The sequence below is a fragment of the Sarcophilus harrisii genome, chromosome 3 (assembly GCF_902635505.1).
Source record: "Sarcophilus harrisii chromosome 3, mSarHar1.11, whole genome shotgun sequence".
NCBI lineage: Eukaryota > Metazoa > Chordata > Mammalia > Dasyuromorphia > Dasyuridae > Sarcophilus > Sarcophilus harrisii.
Window position 1 is genome coordinate 604095675 of NC_045428.1, and position 6854 is coordinate 604102528.

Below are 6854 nucleotides of genomic sequence, written 5' to 3' on the forward strand. Positions count from 1 at the left end.
GAAGGGAAAGCTGCCACTCCCCCCAAATGTCTGTGATTTGCACATTATAAGATTCAAGCAAAGAAAGAAGAAAACCGTATCTGGTTAGCTAGCAGGGAGGCAATTTGCCGATAAGATACATGAGTTGCTTGAGATAAACTAAAAGTGGGAGAAAACTCCACCAAATCTTGAGATCTGAAAATCTTGTGGTCAGCATAATCTAGGTCTTGAATTAAGCTTTAAACAACGCTGGTCTCTAAGCAACCCATCTGGTTTCTCAGCCGCACAGGGATGGGTTCAAATAATACCATCGTTTTTCCCACAAGTTCCCAGATTTTGGGCATCAAGCCCAACATTCCTATGCTAGGGGAAGCACAATTACCGAAACTGGAGAGCAAGGTTAAGGCTTAAAATAGCAAACGTCCATGAAGGCATCTCCTGCACTGCTTATCTGTTTGATAAGAATTTGAGAAAGTTCTGTTACCTAGTGATAGGGACCAGATGGGTGGCAACTCAGAGAGAGACCAGATTGAGTAAGCAGAGGACTGAAGCCCGAGGGTTTAGATGGGACCTTCCCAGGAAAAAGCACACTACACAACACAGGGAGATTTCCCAGACTATTAAAACACATGTGGTCACAAGTATGAGGCAGGAAGGGGAGATATAATTCAAAATCTCATGTTCCAACCAAGGTCTAGAAGTTCCAATCTCCTTTCTCTTTCAGCCATTGTTATCAACAGATAGCAGGGGAGATTTTAACCATGCTCCTACACTCTCACCTACTTGTCTAAACTTTCATTTTTTTTTTAAATCAGCAATGCACTTTATGTTTTTTCTTGGGGTGTCTTTGTGGCTGTAGAAGGAAAGGCCTAAGCCCAGACAGCCTCCTACCCAGGAGCTACCAAGACATCCACTTCCAGACGGCAGCAGGGGCAAATGACCCAATACCAAAAACAAATCCCACTGTTGAAAGTAATGGAAGCACTGGAGGGAGCAGATCCAATCCTCATCCAATGACCAAAGAGAGGTTATGAACAAGAGCAAACAGAATACCTCTACTGTGGGTGAAAATTATTCCAAAATAATTAAATAGAATCTCAGGAAAAGGAATGGATTAGTGAAAGAGTGGATCAAAGAAATGAAGGGCTGAAGAGATTAACATTTTAAATAACAATAGCTAATGTTTATATAGTACTTACTATGTCCCAGTCACTGAGATAAACACTTTTATACCCATCTCATTTGATCCTCAAAACAACATTTCGTGATAGAGACTTGCCAAGGGTCATATAGTTAATTAAGTGTCAAAGGCTAAATTTGAACTTGGGTCTTCCTGATTTAGAAATAGTTTAGAGCCAAAAATAGACTTTGGTCAAGCAGGTAACATTCTGAAAAACAGAATGGAACAAATAGAACTTAATGGTTCAAAGAGGCAGCAAGTAATTGAAGAATCAATGCCCTGCAATAATAAAAATTACAACTGTAAAGTTATTTTACTTGTTCAATGAGTGAATCACTCAAATTGCCAAAGAATTTTGTAGAGCTAGGATAATAAAATTTCTAAAACAAATGTCACAATATCAAAAGAATCAATGAAAAAAATAAAATGTAAAGCAAAGCAGCTCAGCAGTGCCAGATCTCAAACTATATTATTATAAACTGGAAAGAAATTTGGCAGACACTAGAAATAGATCAACATTTCATACTACATATCAAAAAAAGGTCAATATGGGTACATGATTTTAGACAAAGAGTGATATTCCAAGCAAATGGAGCAGGAAGTTTTACTTGCCAAATCTATAGATAAGGGAAGAGTTTATGACTAAACGAGATAGAGAAGATTGTGGGAAGTAAAACAGATAATTAGATGTAATTAAAAAGATTTGCACAAACAAAATCAATGCAACCAAAATTAGAAGGAAAACAGGAAACTTGGGATGGAGAGGGGGGTAAAGTTTCTGATAAAAGGCTTATTTCTCAAATATGTAAGGAACAGAGCCAAAATAATAAGAGCCAACTGATAAATGGTCAAAGGATATAGAAACAGGCAGTTTCCAGAAGAAACCAAATCTACCTATAGTCACTTTTTTTTTAATGCTCTAAATTACTATTGATTAGAGAAATACAAATAAAAACTGTGAAGTGCCACTACTTCACACCTGTGAGGTTGGCTAACATGATAGAAATTATAAATACTGCAGGGGGGGGAAGAGACATATATACTAATGTACTGCTGAATGCATTGTAAACTGATCCAACCATTCTGGGGAACAATTGGGAACTCTGCCCAAAGGGCTATAAAACTGACCCTTTGACCCAGCAATACCATGTACTAAATCTATACCCCCAAATAGATCAAAGGAAAAGGATCTAGATGTACAAAATCATATTTAACAGTTCTTTTTGTGGTAGCAAAAAATTGGAAATTGAGGGGATGCCCATCAATAGCTGAACAAGTTACATACAGGATTGTGATGGAATAGTATTGCGCCATAAGAAATGGAGCTTATGAAAGGGATTGTTTCAGAAAAACCTGTGACATGTTACAGTCAAGTGAACAAAAACAGCAGGCTACCATGAGTTTTAAAGCAACTCAAACATGAGAACATAAGCTTAACTGAGCAGAATTCGAAAAACACGGTCTTTTAAGAGACTAAATGGCTTCCAAGCATTCCTGCTGAAAAAACCAGAGTTGGTTCCGATCTTTGAAATACCAACAAGGGAAACAAAAGAGCGAAAGACCCCTTCAAAACACTCCTTGACTTCAAGAGCCCTAAAAATGGAACAAATAATAAATAAGCGGTCCAGTGTTTTGTGTTATGTTCCTTTGACTTATGAGAGGAAAGAAAAAGATGAGGGGAAGAAATAAAGCAAGAAACTCTCATGACTGAGACAGATCAGATTTTAAAAGCAAGAATATGGAGAAATAGGCATTGATAAAGATACAAAATTATTGCTTATTGATGAAAAATTAGTGAAACAACTACAGAAAAATAAGCTATCAGGGGTCCCTATCACCTACAGGACTGAAGGCAAAATGCTGGTTTACATTCAAAGCCCTTTGTAGCTTGGAGCCACACTCATCCCTTTCCAGTTCCTCTCCTTCTGGGCAAGTCCTCCTCCTTCCTGAATACTGCCCCTCTACGCTTCCTCCTAGCTCAATTGGCTTCGGCAGGGGCTGGGAGAGTACTGTACGGATACAGCCACCTTGGCATAAAGCTCCAGCTCCGAACAAGCCCTCACTGACCTATTCGTGGCTGGAGCCACCGGTGAAAGTCTCCTTTCCCAAACTCCCCCCGGCCCCCCACATACGGAGACCCGAATGGCAGACTTGCCCAGGGTCCCTAAGCTCTCCTAGCTCAATGGCCAACCCATCTCCATGGCAAGAGGGTCTTCCCTCTTGTTTCTTATTTATCCTAGAGAGCTTACTCTGTATATATTAAGTTGCATGTTGTCCCTCCTGTTATCCTATAGCTTCTTTGAGAGCAGACACTTTCTACATCTTCAAGCACCCTTTCTGTCCTTCCTCCTTCTACAAATGTACCTGCCCAAGTGCAGGCTTCCCACCAAGGGTTAAGGTTAAGGTCCTTGAAATGAGAGTACTTCTTTTTTTTTTTTTTGATCTTTTTACCCCCAGAATGCTTAATAAAAGATTGACTAGTTGATTGGCTGACTGATTTCTAGAACACAATTAGTATTTAAGTGCTTGGCACTAAGGATTAGATAAAGACAAGAAACAACAGCCCCCACCCTCAAGGCGTTTAGATTCTACAATAGGTCACTTTTTTGGGGGGGGTGCAGGGTCATATTTTGAATTTAGGGGCTCTATCTACTTGCCCCTAATAGCTCAATTTATACAAGCACTGTGCTAAGCCTTTGCTAAAATCCCTTCATTAGCTCAAGGCTCCCTAAAAGGATTAACTGAAAAAAAAGCAAGTGATGGACAAGTCAATAAAGTACAGGCCAGCGATTTCCCCCACCACAAAAAAACCAAACACTTCCATTATGAAAGACCCAGAAGTACTTGGACAAAAGGAAGGATAACCTCAAAGTCCTCTCCCACTCGCAGGGGCTGGGAGACTAGTGGGGATACGGTACCGATACAGCCACCTCGGCATAAAGCTCCAGCTCCCTCCAAGTCCTCACTGACCTGTTCGTGGCTGGAGCCACCAGTGAAAATCTCCTTTCCCAAACTCCCCCTAACCCCCCACATACAATGGCCACCCCATCTCCATGGCAAGAACCAAGGAATCCATCAGGCGCAGCCCTGGGCACCTGAAGAAAGGGGCCCACCGGAAGCTGCTGGGATCCAGGATCCCACGGGCGCCCTCGGTTAGCTTTCCCTCTAACCAGACCGGAGGGAGGCTTCTTTCTCGGGGTCCCACCTGGCCAGTCCAGGTACAGGCCCCGTGTCTTGCTCCCCCCCCACCTCTCTCACCTGTGGGTCACTCTTCTCCTGTGCCTCCTCCCTCGCCCTTCCCCCCCAAGCCCACGTCTCACCAGCAGTCTGTCTGTCCCGGCTTTGGGCACGAGTCCGCCCATCTTCCTCCCACTGACTCGGCTCTCGGACTTCGGGCCTTCCACAAGAAGGCCATGGCCACACGCAGCCTGAGAAGGCAGTGGCCAGGTCGGGTCCATCCTGGAGTCAGGAGCAGCTCTGGGGAGTGGCGCTCCCAGGGAGGGCACACCCACCACCAGAGTGGGGGCCCAAAGGAGCCAGAGGAGGTGGAGTCGCTTTTAGGCAGTGTCCTTTTCCTTTCTCCGCCTCCCATTTCCAGATACACAAATAGAGATCAGTTTATTTTATTCATTTTACAGAGGGGGAAAATGAGGCACGGAATATGAAGTTACTTCCCCACCTCAGTCACAAAATCAGTAAGTGGTCGAGGGCTAAGTCAAATATAGATCTCTCCATAAAAAAAGCAAATATCGAGTCTTGAGGGCCAGCAAGCAGGACATAAGACACCAGGTCTCTAGCTTTGGGGACCCTCTTCCTTTGGGGCAGGAGGGTCCGGAGGGACAACTTGCCATCCCGGAAGGACATTTTGCTCGGGGGGTTCGGAGGGTCCCGGGTTCCCAGGAGGCTGCAGGCCCTCTCCTTCCTGAGCTCCAGGCACAGGGGGCGAGCTCCAGGAAGGGGGTGGCACAGGGGGTTCCGAGGGTCCCGCCGGATTCCCAGGAGGCTGCAGGCCCTCTCCTTCCTGAGCTCCAGGCACAGGGGGCGAGCTCCAGGAAGGGTGGGGCATGGGCTCCTCCGAATGCCGCCTCTGATGCAAGGCCAGGTGGTCGGAGCGGGCGAAGGCCTTGAGGCAAAACTGGCACTTGTGGGGTTTGGAGCCAGTGTGCCTCCTGGTGTGGCGGGTCAGTTCATCAGAGCGGGTGAATTTCCAGGGACAGTTGGGCCATTTGCAGACGTAAGGCTTCTCACCTTGGTGGACCCGGATATGCGCCTTCAGGTGCGAACTCTTGGTGTATGACTTCCCACAGTCTGGGACACTGCAGATGTGAGTGGGGGAGCTCTTCCCCTTCCCCCGGACTCTTTTTTTGGGTTTCAATGGCTGTTGAGGCTGGGGGACCAGCCCAGAGCTGGGGCCGGCAACTGGCTGGTTGGCCAGCCCAACTAAGGCAGCGCTGCCCCACCACTGATGGAGCTGCTCACCTGGGGGCAATGGCTGAGGTAAGGGGGGCAAAAAGGGGCCTGTGTCCTGCTGAGCCAGCTGGCCCTGGAACCCCTGCTCCCCCGGCAGCCCCTGGAACCCAGGTCCCCCGAGAAGGCCCTGGAACCCCTGTGGCCCTGGCAGGCCCTGTACTCCCTGTCCAACCAGCTGCCACTGAGAATCCTGCTCCCCTGGCAGCCCTTGGAACCCCTGTCCCCCTGGCAGTTCCTGGAACCCCTGTCCAACTGGCTGCCCCTGGAAACCCTGGAACACCTGTTCTCCCGGATGCCCCTGGAACCCCAGCCCAACTGGCTGCCCCTGGAACCCCTGTACTCCCAGCTGCCCCTGAAACTCCTGTCCAATTGGCTGCCCCTGGAACCCCTGTTCTCCGGGCTGCCCCTGGAACCCCTGTCCAATTGGCTGCCCCTGGAACCCCTGTTCTCCGGGCTGCCCCTGGAACCCCTGTCCAACTGGCTGCCCCTGGAACCCCAGTCCAACTGGCTGCCCCTGGAACCCCGGTCCAACTGGCTGCCCTTGGAACCCCTGTTCTCCGAGCTGCCCCTGGAACCCCGGCCCAACTGGCTGCCCCTGGAACCCCTGTTCTCCGGGCTGCCCCTGGAACCCCTGTCCAACTGGCTGCCCCTGGAACCCCGGTCCCCCTGGCTGCCCTTGGAACCCCGGCCCCCCCAACTGCCCCTGGAATCCTGGTCCCCCCGACTGACATTGGGACCAGGAGGTCAATGATTGGTACTGCCTTGGATACCAGTTGGGGTCCTGGGAAGGGTCAGGTGGCTGGAATGAAGTCTGGCAGTCAAATGAGAATGAGCCCTCTTCCACGGGCTCTGTCTTGATCTCCCAAGCACCAAGCAATGGTTGTGCTTGAGGGTTGTTGGGGCTTGTCGTCATAGAGCCTGCAACTTGGGCCTGGGGGAGATCCCCCCCATAGGCCAGAGGTACCTCATCTGAACAGGTGGGGCCAGAGCCACGGAGAGAAAAGCTGGAGCTTCCTGGGGCCTGCTGCTGCCTAGGCAAGGGGTTCCAAGTCTCGATTAGGGCTCCAGGGCCCAGACTCAGGTTGGGGTCTAGGTGTTCTCCATGGGCTCCCCAGCTGCTGCCCCTGCTGCTCAGGGGCCCTTCGGGACACCAGCCGGCCAGACTGCTGGAGGTGGAAGCTAGTCCGAGTTCAGCAGGCCCTCCGGGGTCAAGGGAAGCCAGGGT